Source organism: Myxine glutinosa, chromosome 6, assembly GCF_964187855.1.
Source record: "Myxine glutinosa chromosome 6, kmMyxGlut1.1, whole genome shotgun sequence".
In the NCBI taxonomy this organism is placed as follows: Eukaryota; Metazoa; Chordata; class Myxini; order Myxiniformes; family Myxinidae; genus Myxine; species Myxine glutinosa.
Genome location: NC_136266.1, coordinates 82,904,029 through 82,919,908, shown reverse-complemented (window position 1 = coordinate 82,919,908; position 15,880 = coordinate 82,904,029). Strand labels below are relative to the sequence as shown.

Genomic DNA, 15,880 nt, shown 5'->3' with positions numbered 1-15,880 from the left:
TAACATGCTATGACATCATGCACGATGTGATCCTTTCCTTCACCTGATCTAACATGTTATGATATCATGCACGATCTGATCCTGTCATTCACCTGATCTAACATGCTATGACATCATGCACAATGTGATCCTTTCATTCACCTGATCTAACATGTTATGACATCATGCACGATCTGATCCTTTCATTCACCTGATCTAACATGCTATGACATCATGCACGATCTGATCCTTTCATTCACCTGATCTAACATGATATGGCATCATGCACGATCTGATCCTTACAATGACATGATCTAACATGCTATGACATCATGCACGATGTGATCCTTTCATTCGCCTGATCCAACATGTTATGACATCATGCACGATATGATCCTTTCATTCACCTGATCTAACATGTTACGACATCATGCACGATCTGATCCTTTCATTCACCTGATCTAACATGTTATGACATCATGCACGATCTGATCCTTTCATTCACCTGATCTGACATGTTATGACATCATGCACGATCTGATCCTTTCATTCACCTGATCTAACATGCTATGACATCATGCACCATCTGATCCTTTCATTCACCTGATCTAACATGTTATGACATCATGCACGATCTGATCCTTTCATTCACCTGATCTAACATGTTATGACATCATGCACGATCTGATCCTTTCATTCACCTGATCTAACATGGTATGTCATGCATGTGCTGATCCTTTCAATGACCTGATATAACGTGTTATATCGTGCATGTTCTGATCCTTTCAATGACCTGATGTAACATGTTATGTCATGCATGTGCTGATCCTGTCAATGACCTGATCGAAAACATGTTTTATGATGCACGTTTTCATCATCATACTAAAATACGCAATTTGGTGTCTGTCTGGGAACTTGTAACCGCGATATTTTCGGTCGTTACTTATCCAATCTCAACCAAACTTGACAGGGGGCATAAGGGGCACACAATGAAGGTTGTAGCAAATTCATTTGCCCCCCCCCCCTCAACAAGGGGGTTTTCTCCGCTAAGGGGGTTTTCGCACCAATGTGGTTGCGTGTTGAGGAGTATATTCGTGTTAAGCTATTTTTCATCATGGTGTTTTTCCAAGGCCACTTCTGATAACAAAAGCATAATATTAGTGTTATTACAAAACAAAATTAATATTAATAATATCTGCCCCTCCCCAAGGGGTTTCCTCCTTGAACAAACGCCATGTTAACGTTTATAAATAGCTTATTGTAGCGGTTGCCGCTGAACATACACAATCGCCTTACACCTGCCGAGGACGCAACCACGGAGCGATCGCTGTGCCGGGCTCGCCCAGACCGCCCGGAGACGCTCAGTCTTGCCTTTCCCGGGCATGCCCGGACTCGCCTTTCCCGGGCTCGCCCGGCCCGTCCGGCGACACCCAGTCTCGCCGTTCCCGGGCATGTCCAGGCACGCCAGGCCCGTCCGGCGACACCCAGTCTCGCCGTTCCCGGGCATGTCCAGACTCGCCCAGGTCTCCCGGACACGCCCAGTCGTGCCTTTTAAGGGCAAACGCTCCGGCATGAGATATTCGAGTGCTTGTATATAATGCTGCCCGATAAACGGGCTTTTCAGTTTTACCCGAGTTCATTTGATGCAATAAAGAAACTCGGACGAATTCCAGCTTTTTGTCGCGTCCATTCTTTCGATTCGAGTTGGAGCACAGCTCCTTCATTGGTGACCTACCGACATGGACATGGCAGTTGCCCTCAAACTGCCTACCTTCTGGGAGGCTCACGTGGCGGTTTGGTTCGCCCAGGCGGACTCCCAGTTCGCCCTGCGAGGCATCACCGCCGACGACACCCGCATCCATCATGTGGTAGCAGCACTCGGCTCAGCCACCGCGGCCCGCGCCCTCAGCCTCCTCCAGCACCCGCCAGCCCCTGACAAGTACGGCGCGATCAAGAAGCTCCTCCTCGACGCTTTCGCCCTCTCATCGGCGGAACGCGCACGGCGCCTGCTCGACCTGCCCGAGCTCGGCGAGACGCGCCCGTCCGAGCGAATGGATTACATGCTCTCGTTGCTCAGGGAGCACGCCCCGGATTTTCTTTTTCAAGAGCTGTTCCTCCGTCAGCTGCCGAGCCAGGTACGCCTCGCCCTGGCAAGCACGCAGATCACGGATCCCCATGCCCTCGCCACGGAAGACGACAAGATCTCCTCGGCAGGCCAACGCATCGGGGCAGCGACCTGGAGCCCGCCGCCGTCCGAAGCAACGCCCATGGCGCCCGAGCATCCGGCACGGTCGGCGGCCGAACTGCCGGCGCAATTGGCGGCCGCTACGCCGCACCGACTGTCTCCAACATGACGACCGGGGCCTCCACCTGACCAGGCGTGGTGTTACTACCATGCCAGGTTCGGACAAAAGGCCCGGACATGCCGACCCCCGTGCACTTTCTGCAAGTCGGGAAACGGCCGGGCCGGCGTTCATTACCAGCCATGAGCGTCGGCCACACGGGCAACTTACTTTTTATCAGGGACAAAGCGTCCGGACGGCGCTTCCTGTGTGACACCGGCGCCAAACTGAGCGTCATACCCGCCTCCGATCAGGACAGGCAGTCCGCGGTTTGCGGCCCCTCCTTGGTGGCGGCCAACGGATCGGCCATCCGCACCTTCGGCCCGCGCAACGTCACCCTCTGCTTTGGCAGCCATCGCTTTCATTGGAGTTTTGTGACCACAAGCGTGCCCATGGCTCTGCTGGGCGCCGACTTCCTCTGCGCACACGGGCTGCTGGTTGACGTCAAACGGCGTCGCCTCGTCAACGCCGAGACCTTCAGCTCCCTGGCATGCATGTTGAGCAGCTCTGCGCCGACCGAGCTAGCATGCGCCCTTCCGGCGGCGAACGAGTTTGCTCGCCTGCTCGCGGAGTTCCCGGCCCTCACGCGGCCGACGTTTTCGGCCGTTGCGGTACGACATGGTATCGAGCACCACATACCAACTACGGGCCCGCCGGTCTACGCCAGAGCCCGCCGCCTCGACCCAGCCAAGCTCGCCGTGGCCAAAGCCGAGTTCGACGCTTTGGAACACCTCGGCATCGTGCGGCGCTCCGATAGCGCGTGGGCTTCGCCACTACACATCGTACCGAAGCCTGGGGGCGGCTGGCGCCCATGTGGCGACTACCGCCGCCTTAACGACATTACCACCCCCGACAGGTATCCGATCCCGCACATTCAAGACTTCTCCGCCCGTTTGGCAGGACGGGTCATTTTTTCGAAGATCGATTTGATACGGGGATACCACCAGGTACCTGTCAGGCCGGCCGACGTCCCAAAAACGGCCGTCATCACGCCGTTCGGCTTATTCGAATTCCTTCGAATGCCATTTGGCCTCAAGAACGCGGCTCAGGCGTTCCAGCACTTGATGGATGGCGTGCTGCGCGACCTGCCGTTCCTCTTCGTCTACCTGGACGACATACTCGTCGCCAGCGCGTCCCGGGCCGAGCACCTCCTCCACCTCCGAACACTGTTCGGGCGCCTCAGCGAGCACGGCCTAATCGTCAACCCGGCCAAATGCCACTTCGGCACGACGGCCGTTGATTTTTTGGGCCACCACATCACCAAGAACGGGGCCGTGCCGCTGCCTACCAAGGTCGAGGCCATCACCGCGTTTCCGCGTCCCCGCTCCATCAAGGCCCTGCAGGAGTTCCTCGGAATGGTGAATTTCTATCACCGCTTCGTGCCCCGTGCTGTTCAGCTCATGCGGCCCCTCTACGAAGCCCTCCAGGGCAAGCCGGCCAAACACGACGTCGTCTGGTCCGCAGCCATGGACGCGGCATTTACAAGCTCAAAGCTGGCCCTCGCCGACGCAACACTGCTCGCTCACCCGGTGCTCAACGCTCCCATCGCCCTCACCACGGATGCCTCCGACTACGCGGTGGGCGCCGTACATGAGCAATGGGTGAACGGGGTTTGGCAGCCACTCTCTTTTTTCAGCCGGCAACTCCGGCCGAACGAGCTCAAATATAGTACATTTCACCGCGAGCTCCTTGGTCTACACCTGGCCGTTCGACATTTCCGCCACCTCCTGGAGGGCCAACCCTTCACGGCTTTCGTCGACCACAAGCCGTTGGTTTACGCAATGGCCAAAGTCACGGAGCCGTGGTCGGCCCGCCAGCAGCGCCACCTCTCCGCCGTGTCGGAGTTTACCACGGACATCCGGCACGTCGCCGGCAAAGACAACGCCATGGCCGACTGTCTTTCTCGGGCCAGCGCGAACGCGGTCCACCTCGGCATGGACTTCGCGCTTATGGCGGCTGACCAGACCACCGACACCACGGTGCAAGCCCTCCGGGCGGCGGACACGGGCCTCCGCCTGGCCGACGTCCCCTTCGCGGACACTGTCCTGCTCTGCGACGTCTCCCAAGGCTAGCCTCGCCCCATCGTGCCCGTTACCTGGCAACGCCGCATCTTTGCCTCCCTCCACGGCCTTTCCCACCCAGGCCGGAAAGCTTCCCAGAAGCTGGTGTCGGCGCGATTCGTCTGGCACGGCCTTCGACGGGATGTCCGCGATTGGACCAGCACCTGCACGGCCTGCCAACTGGCCAAGGTCCACCGACACACCCAGGCCCCGCTGGCACCTTTCACCGTGCCCGAACGGCGTTTCGACCACGTCAACGTGGACCTGGTGGGCCCCCTCCCCCCATCACGGGGTTTCACACACCTGCTCACCATGGTGGACAGGACCACCAGGTGGCCGGAGGCCGTTCCCCTCGTCTCCACCACCACCGCCGACATGGCGCAGGCTTTCATCGCCACCTGGGTCGCCCGTTTCGGCGCACCGGCGGACATCTCTTCGGACCGCAGGCCGCAGTTCACCTCCGAGCTGTGGGGCGCGGTTGCCCGCAACCTGGGGGTCAGGCTCCACCGTACCACGGCCTACCACCCCAAAGCCAACGGGTTGTGCGAGCGGTTCCACCGTTCCATGAAGGCCGCGCTCATGGCCGGCCTTCAAGACGGCGGCTGGACCGGCCGGCTACCGTGGGTCCTTTTGGGCCTCCGCACGGCCCCCAAGGAGGACCTCCGGGCGTCCACCGCCGAGCTGGTCTACGGCCAGCCGCTACGCGTCCCGGGCGAATTCGTGCCCGATGCTACCAGTCCCTGGTCCGCAGCTCGCCAGCGCTCGGACCTCCAGGAGACCGCCCGACGGTTTGCCCCCATGCCAACGTCCCACCACGGTGACCCCCTGTCCTACGTCCCCCCAGTGCTTCGCACAGCGGAGTACGTTTTTGTGCACCATGACGCACACCGGGGGCCACTCAGGCCGCCGTACGACGGACCCTTCCGGGTCCTGCGACGGGACGACAAGTCCTTCGTCATCGACGTCGGCGGCAGGTCGGACCGGATTTCGGTGGACCGCCTCAAGCCGGCGCACGTGGACATCGACCAACCACCTCGGTTGGCCCTTCCTCCTCGGCGAGGCCGCCCCCCGTCCACGGTGCCTCCCGCTCGACCACCCACCCCCACACCGGACCCCCCCCCCCCACGACCCTCCAGGGGTCGCTTCGGCCGGGTCATCAGGACCCCCCTTAAATTGACCCTGCCGGTGCAAGTCGATTCTGGGGGGGCGTGTGTAGCGGTTGCCGCTGAACATACACAATCGCCTTACACCTGCCGAGGACGCAACCATGGAGCGATCGCCGTGCCGGGCTCGCCCAGACCGCCCGGAGACGCTCAGTCTCGCCTTTCCCGGGCATGCCCGGACTCGCCTTTCCCGGGCTCGCCCGGCCCGTCCGGCGACACCCAGTCTCGCCGTTCCCGGACATGTCCAGGCACGCCCGGCCCGTCCGGCGACACCCAGTCTCGCCGTTCCCGGGCATGTCCAGACTCGCCCAGGTCTCCCGGACACTCCCAGTCGTGCCTTTTAAGGACAAACGCTCCGGCATGAGATATTCGAGTGCTTGTATATAATGTTGCCCGATAAACGGGCTTTTCAGTTTTACCCGAGTTCATTTGATGCAATAAAGAAACTCGGACGAATTCCAGCTTTTTGTCGCATCCATTCTTTCGATTCGAGTTGGAGCACAGCTCCTTCATTATCATGGTGTTTAATGGGAGCACCGGCCCCTACCAGAAGTAAAAAATATTATAAACAACAAACAAACATGATTACCTATTTAAACAGATGCTAATGCTGTTTAACACTAAACTCAAAGAAATTTGGAGGAAACATGACATCCGTAAGGCAAATTTTACTTACGGAACTGAGCGAAGATCTACTGTAAACTATGTACTCCACAAGGGTTAATGGCATGACCCTGCTGCCCTTGTAGGGAAAACGGGTGTACTAGTAAAATAAACTTGGAGGTGCAATCGTCCGTGTATCACAATTACAATTAGTATTACTTATTATTGGGAGTGAATCCCATTTGAAGTGCTACGGCGGCCATCTTTGCATGCCGATGTTTCTGAATCGGTAGATTCAAGTTTCATTCCTGAAATGTTTGCTTTCGTCAATTCCACTGCGATTTTGTGCGATTTTCGTTTTTCTCTGAAAAGTCACAGAACCTCAGTGTGCAGCATTCGTTTGTACGAACGCCTGTGGCAAGGGCTCCAAAACCGTCTTTCCATTGGTATGTTTGATGAAAAAAGTCATTGATGATGACGACAATAATAAATATGATTGTTTTTTTGTTGTATGATCTCATCTAATCGTGTGAGAAGCGATGGATCTCGCTCCTCGAATCATGATTCATTTATTCTCCGAGCAGAATACCCGCCTACGGGTGATCTTGTTCGAAGCATGCAACACGTTCTTCTGACATACTTTTATTTGGGTGGTCTATAAGTAACTGTGAGATATTGTTATAAGTTAATAATAATATACATCCGGATCCGGAAGGGCGGAGCTTAGCGAGCGCGCCATGCCAGGAATGGAGATAATTGCTTTGATTATCGCTCCTGCTGAATGACTTTGGTATTCGCTTGTGTTCCGTGGTCCTCCCCGACCCCCTGGTCACGGTGTACCTCCGAGCCCCGAGAGGAGCCACGGCAGAATAATGTGTTACTCTGTGTCAAAAATCACTAGTGAAACCACACCAATGGTTATCAACAAACAAATATTGTATTAAAATTCACACCAGAATAACGATACAACAATAATAGCAATCAACAATACAATCAACACATCTTATGATGGTACCATCAGCTCGGGTAAGATAACTCACTGTGCTCCAAGTGAGTGAAAAAGAACCCTCCCCAATGTCTCTATAGCTCAAAGGTGATCCCCTCCAGCGAGCGTCAGAGCGATATTGAATCGAAACCCGAACCCCGTTCAGATGACCGGCTCAGTCACACCGCCAAAACAGCACAAAAGGCGTAGGCGGCCGAAGCGGCGCAAAAAGTCACGTGGTCCAAAACCGCGTAAGGCAAACTCACGGAGGAATGGGAAATCCAAAGGCGCCCTCCCCGGTATGAGCATTCACGGTTCAGTCGGCGAACCGGAAATTAATCTTCAAACTCCGCGTTGCACACACACACATCCCAGATAGACGTCGGAATGGTGAAAAAGGCTGACGGGAAGCAAAAACCTTTTGCGATGAGCAAAGCGCAAGTGTCAAAATGGCCGACGGCTCGTATTTGAGTCGCAACGACCCAGCGATGATTCTTCAGGATCTCAATGCCAAACCTGACCACGCAGGTTTATCAATCCCAGCGATAACACCTATCGCAGGAATTCCTTTCAAGGAAACTCCAAGTTCACTCGCGACTTTCGTTCGACAACGCTCGCTCCGGAGCTTGAAGCGACCAGCTTCTGTCCGACTTTTTGCCCCGCCTTCTTTTTCCTCTCCTCTTCTTCTTCGTCTTCCGGTTCCCGATCCGGTTTCCTGTTTCATTTAACATGAACCTTTTTACCTTTTGACAATAATAATGGCTATTTCCCTCAAACAATAATAATAATAATACATAGAACCAGAAATGTTTCAAGTGGATGAAAACCACAACACCGGAAGTGACGAATCCGTAACAAGTAACTATAAGATAAGTAACTGTGAGATATTGTTATAAGTTAATAATAATATACATCCGGATCTGGAAGGGCGGAGCTTAGCGAGCGCGCCATGCCAGGAATGGAGATAATTGCTTTGATTATCGCTCCTGCTGAATGACTTTGGTATTCGCTTGCAATAAACCTTTGTTGATGGACTTTGATAGGGATATTTTTTATATAGTAGTATGTAATAGATGAATCAAGAAATCCAATGTCCATAACCTTTGTCAGAAGAAGAATCACAAATTTTAATTCCCGAGGAGGACAACACTTTCTGTCAACAAGGAAATACACAGCAAGAAACAATAACCTTTATCAAACCAAGAAGAGCATACTACAATTCACAAAAGCACATTGCAAGATTCACAGAAAGTCCCAAGTGAAAATCCTGGTACAGTAGAGATGTACATCAAAGGAAACATCATAAGGATACAGTAGCATGCACAGTATACAGTCAACATACAGTGTAAACATACAGAATCGACCAGCCAAGTGAAACATCCTAAGTACAACATTTACAACATTACAAACCTAGTGAAAATCCTAAGTACAACAAACCAACATCTTACAAACCCAGTGATAATCCTAAATATTTGGACATCAGCCCTGATCTTTATAGAAGTTGAGAATGGGAGGAGCAAGTGGAGGAGGAGGAGCGAAGAGAGGGGAGGAGAGCAGTAGGATTGGTTAGGCAAAGTGTGGGTGGGAGGGAGCAAGGATCGGGGGATACAATGTGATTGGTCGAGTGAAATATTGAGCAGAGGGATATCCCGCTGTTTGAGGAATGCATATTAAAATCTCCTTAATGAGGAAGATATTGTTACGGATCTCTGTGTCGGCCTTCTTCCCCTTAAGAAGGGGGGATTAGTCCCCTTGTTTGTGACTGACCGACGTGAGTCCTGACGCTGCACAGCTACCTCCGGAAAGGCAGGTGCGCAACCCCGTTCGTACCGTGAACAGATGTTAATTGCCGAGCGGTTTTAGCAACCGCAGCACGAACTATTAACAGAACTAACCCGATCCTTAAACGTTGGCCAAAATCGCGCCACAGGTTTTCAATGGGGAAATCACTAAAACGACCGAATGTGAAGAAGAAGAAGAACAAAGGTAGGAAATACAAATATGATTTATTTACTAATTACTATTTACACAATCAAAGAAACCAAGGAAGAAGGAAGAATAAGATAATAATCACAGAAAGAGGGACGGACCAGAAGGACACAGTGCAACGCTAGCTTACCTATGGCAGTCTTACTTAAAAACCCAGGACAGAACAATCAAAGACAGACTCACACGAATGGGAAATGAAGGCAGGCACGAGTGGCTGGAAAGGGGGGAAGGTTCAGCTCGGACCAGAGGGATGGCTGGACGGACGAGGCGGGATCACAAGGCGGGGAGGATGCGGGTCCGGTCCGTGTAAACGGCAAGGCTCGAGGTGAGCGGCCGCCGATCCTCCGCAATCTGGGTCGCACGGTCGTGTTGCTTCGCCGCAGCGGGTCGAAAACTGCACGTCAAAGCTCAACCTTCAGCTCCTCCTTCACTGACTGCTCCGTGCGCCCTCCTCACTCATCTCTTTTTGTAGTCCCTCCGCCGCCATTTTTATCACCCTTTTCGAGATCAAGCCGCGGGCTACCAGGGCACGCGCCGGTTGGCTGGCACTGGCTCGTTTTTTCCACCCCTGATGACGATGGGCGGCCAACGCCCTTCTTCTCCGAGTTTACCTCGTGGCTAATGGAGTCTTGCGGCGAAAACCGCAACCCCAAAGCAGCAGCGGCGAACGCAGTTGGAAATAGCTGACAAAAGGGGAATTGGAAAGGAATCTACCTTATTTGAATTCGGTGCAATGGAGTGTCAATTAATGGAAGACAAAGCCTTAAACTAATACACATAATAAGGAGATAACTACTGAACAAGGGAAATCTATGATTTGCTACGTGATTGTATATGGCCTAACTAAGGGACGACCTTTGACCTTTACACACAACACGGAGGGTGATATTTACACAAGCTTCATTACACTTACAACGATAATAAAAAACACAACACAATTCTCAAATCCACAACAATATGTTCTTCGAGACTCTTCGGCGCCAAGGTTCTCTAAATCACATGTAAAGAAAGTAAAAAACTTTATATATATTTACTAATTCAAACTGTTAAATATTATCTTAGAAAGAAACAAGCATATCAAATTCATCTTTGTCAACCGCAAAACTCATTTTAACATTATTGTTTTCACAGGACCTGAGTATTCTTCCAGTTGATGCAAGGATTATCATACCATATTTGCAAATTAACACGAGTTTTAATAAGTCATGTTAAAACTTCAAAACAGGCATGCAATAAGAAAGTCCTTATTTAATCAATAGGTCACTCAGTAGCTATGACAACCACATCCTTTGTCAACCTGCAAACTCATCTTTTCCCTCATAAGTCAAAATCATATATAAGAGGTATAAACTAGGGCTGTCAACCGATCCGAGACCGGGACGAAATCCCGGCGGTTTCGGCTTTCGAGACGGTCTCGGGACGGTCCCGAGATAAATTGACTGACGCAATTTCTCGGTAAAAAAATCCCGGTTAAAATTCCAACTTCTTGCAGATATTTTCCATAATAGAGGCATTTATTGAGCCTTGCTTTCATTACTCTGCTTCTGCACAAGCATCATTTTTCGCAAGTGCAGCTGACCTGACACAAACGATGATAGATAAAGTGAACTCACTGTTCCAGGATTTTCCCCTTGTCAACAAACAATGCACTTCTTAAGTCATATTTATAAGCCTATAATGCATTTCGGATTGTACACGTTGTAGTGGTTAACTTATTCACATGTCGCGGTTAACTTATTCACTTGTCGCGGTTAACTTATCCGCATGTGACGGTTACCATTACGAATGTTTGGTCGAACCCACGCACACGGACGTTTGGTTGTGTCGTCATGACGCACGCGCGGCTGTTGGAGCCACGCCCTCCGAAGAGGGTTCTTGGTTTTCTATAAGCCGTTACGACTTCCGTTCGCTAGCAGACAGCAGTTGCTGGAGATACCTGTACAATAAACAACCTTTTGTACCTAACGAAATTGCCTCTTCTTATCGTCTTCGGCAACCGCTAAAACGTAATATATAAAGTACACTATTTCCTGACATCGCTTTTCGCTCTGCTTTATGTTGTCATTATCCATCGTGTTAGACTGAAAAAATGAGTTTAATGTTCGTTTTGTACGAATTAACTTCAAGATTCCAGAATGAGTTCACATTCAAACTTTTCAATGGCTTTTTTAGTTAATTTGTTTCTAGCTTGGCGTTTAAGATAACGAATATGATAAGACAGCATGGCGATAACAATTGTGAAGATAAGGACTCGGGCCTCGGGGGGGGGGGGGGGGGGGGGGTTTGGTTTGACGGTTTTAATGTGAAAGTATTTCTGTTATCTTATCTCCACTTTAGGCCTGATAAGTTGGGTAGTGGGACGGGTAGTGGGATGTGCATCAGGTTGGTGAGCACGCTATATTGAACGCTTAGCGTTAGCGGTGGCCGATCATCTGCATGTAGGCGGTGTATTTTATTTCATCCCGGTAAATGGAAGCTAAGTCGGAATTTAAGTACTCAACATCAGAAATGAATTTTTTTCATTGTTGTTTATATATTGTAATGAAATTCCATTATTTCTGAAGCCTTATTATTTTTATTTTTTTATGTATTACTTTGTCAGGAACCGAGCTGAGCCGAGATCCCGTTATGAAAATTGAAAATTTATCGAGACGGTTCCGAGACTGGATTTTGAATCTAGCTAACAGCACTAGTATAAACCTATATACTGTGTATACCCTTAAAAAAGATTTTTTACTGAGAAGATATTGGATCAGAGAGCCAGAGATAGCTAGCCTACCAGACTGCATGTACGTGGATTTGGAATAAGTTTATAGGATTTTACACTTTAGACTAACTTTTATCAAACACTAATAAGCTATAAGTTTTATTTGATTCAGTGTTTAATTATCGTTCTTTTGAAGGATTTACTGAGAACGTTGACAATTCCATAAAACTATCTATTAGATTAACTTGTAAGTAGAAAAAGTGCACTTGGCCCATCCCCCATCGGCCAGCGCAGAGTAACTCATCCACTTCTATTGTATCAGGGAACTCTTTGTTCAACTCTGCTATTTTACATTTACTTATCAAAACAATGTTAGCTTCGACCTCGTACTGAGTCGATTATAATCTTTCACTAGTAAATAATTATTCACTAGTTTTACCAAACACAATGGGATTTGGAAAGCAGTTCAGTGAATGCTAATTACTTCAGACGACCTGGTCAGACATGGTGGCACCAGCTGTATTATTTTATTATTTGTTGTCAATTGTATTATTTTACATTGAAAAACAATATCCTTCTACAACTTACTTATAGGACTCAATAAAACATTTCATTTTATTTATCATTTTGGGAAGACCCGATCCAACACTATATTTCAAAAAACACCCTATCTGTAATCATATTACCCTCAGTCATAAAATGGTTTTGCCATGACAATATGTGGTCTACCGTTGCCTCTCCTAAGAATTTACTTTTCTCGAGCAAACAAATTTGGTCAGAGTGTCGGAGATAATTTGCCTACTGAAGGAAATCTCAACTTATAAATGGAAATCACAAAAAAAACTTGCACACGAGGTGAGCAGGTTGTAGCTCATGGAAATTACTTGCTTCATAAATTTTACACTTCCACAACTTCAAGGAGTGATACTGGATCCTGGGGACATTACATAATTGGGGATGAGGAAAACTACATTCTTGAGATGGCGGTTTATAGAAAATTGGGTGAGTTCCAGCTGGCGAGTGAGTCGTGGGAGGCCTACATTGAGAGACATTCGTTCTACTGTGAGGCCAATCAGATCAACGATGAGAACAAAAAGAGGGAGATATTGCTGTCTATCGTTGCAGCAGAAGTATAACAAAGTGATACGATCGGTGGTGTCACCTTCCAAGCCTGGAGAGGTAACATACGAGGAGATTGTGAAGAGGGTGAAGGAACATTATTCTCCGAGGCCACATAAAACCGTAGCACAGTTTGGCTTGAGGGGGTGTGTGTAGCAGCCGGGACAGGCTATAAGTGCATACCTCACGAAACTTAGAGAAATGAGTGAACATTGTGAGTATGGAGCCCTGTGGGAGGACATGATATGGGACCAGTTCACTTTTGGGGTGAGGGATGAGGCTCGGCGGAAGAAATTGTTGGAATCTGATCTAGGATTGGGGCAAGCTATAGAGAAAGTCTTGGCTCATAAGGTGTCAAAAGCCGGAGATTCGTGAAGCGTCGAGGGGATTGGCGGTGAATCAAGTGTTTGATGCAGGACTCAACAAGCTGTCCTGGAGGAGCGAGTTTATGGAAGAATCTGATTCAACTCGAGCAAGAATGGGTTGCTGGAGGTGTGGAGGCAGACATGCTTTAGAAATCTGCCGATTTCGGAATGAGAAGTGGGCCACGTTGCCTGACGCTGTATAACAAAGCCAGCGGTCATGCAGGTGGGCAAGCCAAAGCCACCACGTCAGCAGTCAGAGTTGAAGCACTTGGAGCTGTCGGGCATGGGCAAGGTAGATGATAACTGTTGAGGAATTTAGACCTGAAGTAATTGATGAATCAAGAATTCAATGTCCAAACCTTTTGTCAGAAGAAGGATTGACGGATTTTTAATTCCCGAGGAGGATCTCACTTTCATTTACAAGAAGATATACAGTAAGAAACAATAAACCCTTTCCAAACCAAGAAGAACACACTGCAAATCAAGAAGAACACACTGCAAGAAACACAACAAATCCTAAGTCAAAGTCCTAAGTGAAAATCCTGGTACAGTAGAGATGTACATCAAAGAAAACGTCATAAAGACACACCAAATACACCAGCATACACAGTGTACAATATCAACATACAGTTATTCACAACCAAGCGAAAATCATACAGCTGAAGCTCACAACATGTCTTTTTATACCAGCTGGGAACAAAATAAATAATTGGGAGGGGCAAGTAAAGGGAGGAGCGAAGATGGGATTGGTCGCGTGGAGAAAAGGGGAGGAGAGTAGTAGGATTGGTTTGAACCAAATATGGGTGGGAGGGATAGAGCAGTGGGATTGGTCGAATGAAATATGGGTGGGAGGGATAGAGAAATGTGGAAATTCAATTTGATAGGTCGAGGGAAATGTTGGGTTGGGCAGACTTCCCGCTGAGTAAGTTAGATTAGGTCGTCTGCATATTGAAATATCCTTGATGAGGAACATCTGTTTCCCATTGTCATTGTCCCTATGATACAGCCAGAGACTCGTTACTCATATTTTATACTACATGGACATAGGATAGGTCACTTACTTACTATGTGAATGGAAACCACAAAACTTTATATATTTTTTACTAATTAAACTTCGAAATATAATCTTAGAAATACCGGAATGAGTTTTGCAAGCATATATCCGTAATTCATTCATCTTTAACATTATTGTTTCACAGGATTTGAGTATCATATAGACACAACTTAGAACTTTTCAATCCCCCGAGATTCAGGTTATAACTTCAAACCTGCATGTTATTTAACTATCCTGACAATTCATTAGACGTCTATAATTTTAATTATTGCCTTTGGATAAAGATTACTGGGAACTCCTGACAGTTTTTAACTCAAAATGCCAGAGATAGCTCCCCTACTGAAGCAAACTTGTATGCAACTCCATCAATTACAGGTATTTATTTTCGGATTGTTGCCTAGTCTTGTTTTTCAAAAAACAAGACTGCATTGACAATACCATACGCAATTTTAAGATTTAAAAAACCCAGTCATAAGATTAACTTGTATGTGAAGCAAGTGGTTTGGAAGAAAGGTACATGTGCATCTTCCATCCCCCACAGGTCACACAAGCAAAACCATTCACTTCCATGGGTGGGAGGGAATACACCCCTCCACCCTGACCAATAATTTACAAAGTACTTTTTATCTCACTGTCAAACAATGTTTGTTACATACTCCATACTGAGTTAATACTACATCCACAATGAAAACTAGTTTGCCCAGCCAATGGCAAATAAGCATTAAAAATGTAGAGAATTGTGGGGATGGAAATCAGGTTTTACCAAACACAATGGAATTTGTAATCGAGTTCTTTGAATGGTTGACCTTTTGGCCTATGTTGACCTCAAAAATAGTTGGTGGTTGAATTCAGTGACCATATGTGTAAATCCTCTTCAAATTTCAAGTCAATCGGATAAAAATTGAAGATTTTAGAAATTTGGCCTATGTTGACCTTTTGGCCTATGTTGACCTTGTGGAATTATAAAGGACATGTATAGGCGAGTTATTCCCAACAGTTAAATTGTATTAAAGACAGAATCTGCTTTTGAAGTGTGCAGTCTGAGCAAAGCAGTGAATATGGAACCAAGACGACAATCGGCTATCTGTAAAATAACCTTTGCCCTCCAGTAGAAAGGCCCAAGGGCAGAGTGTTGACTCAGCCCGGGTTTGAATGCATTCGTCAATTAGTGAGATTGAACAGGTCAAAGAAGATTGACCTTTAACGGCTAGAACAAGGGTTTCTTTTCCGTCCTTATGTGATAGTTATCTATGGTAAACTTCTTTGTCGCTTCATGATAGAACCCAGATGGACTCTGGCGCCAAGAAGATTGACCTGGCCAAGCTTTGTGGTGACCCCGAAATTCCAACTGAACAAGATCAAAGCAGCCGGGACTTATATAATGGGACACGCCGAGGCTGCGAGAGAGAATTCCTTTTCCACGGAACGACGCGTCGTATTCTGTCTGTATTCTGTGTAAAGTACAACTGTGTAACCGTGTTGGGTTTCCTCTCGGCAATATCTGAATAAATCTC

At 48.6% G+C, this 15,880-nt stretch overlaps 1 protein-coding gene across 3 annotated transcripts in view; it reads left to right on the top strand.

Moving 5' to 3' along the window:
- The window catches only part of LOC137430027 (solute carrier family 2, facilitated glucose transporter member 1), a 179,528-nt gene that overhangs the window by 848 nt on the left and 162,800 nt on the right, over positions 1-15,880 (top strand). The gene's annotated exons all lie outside the window — the stretch shown is intronic.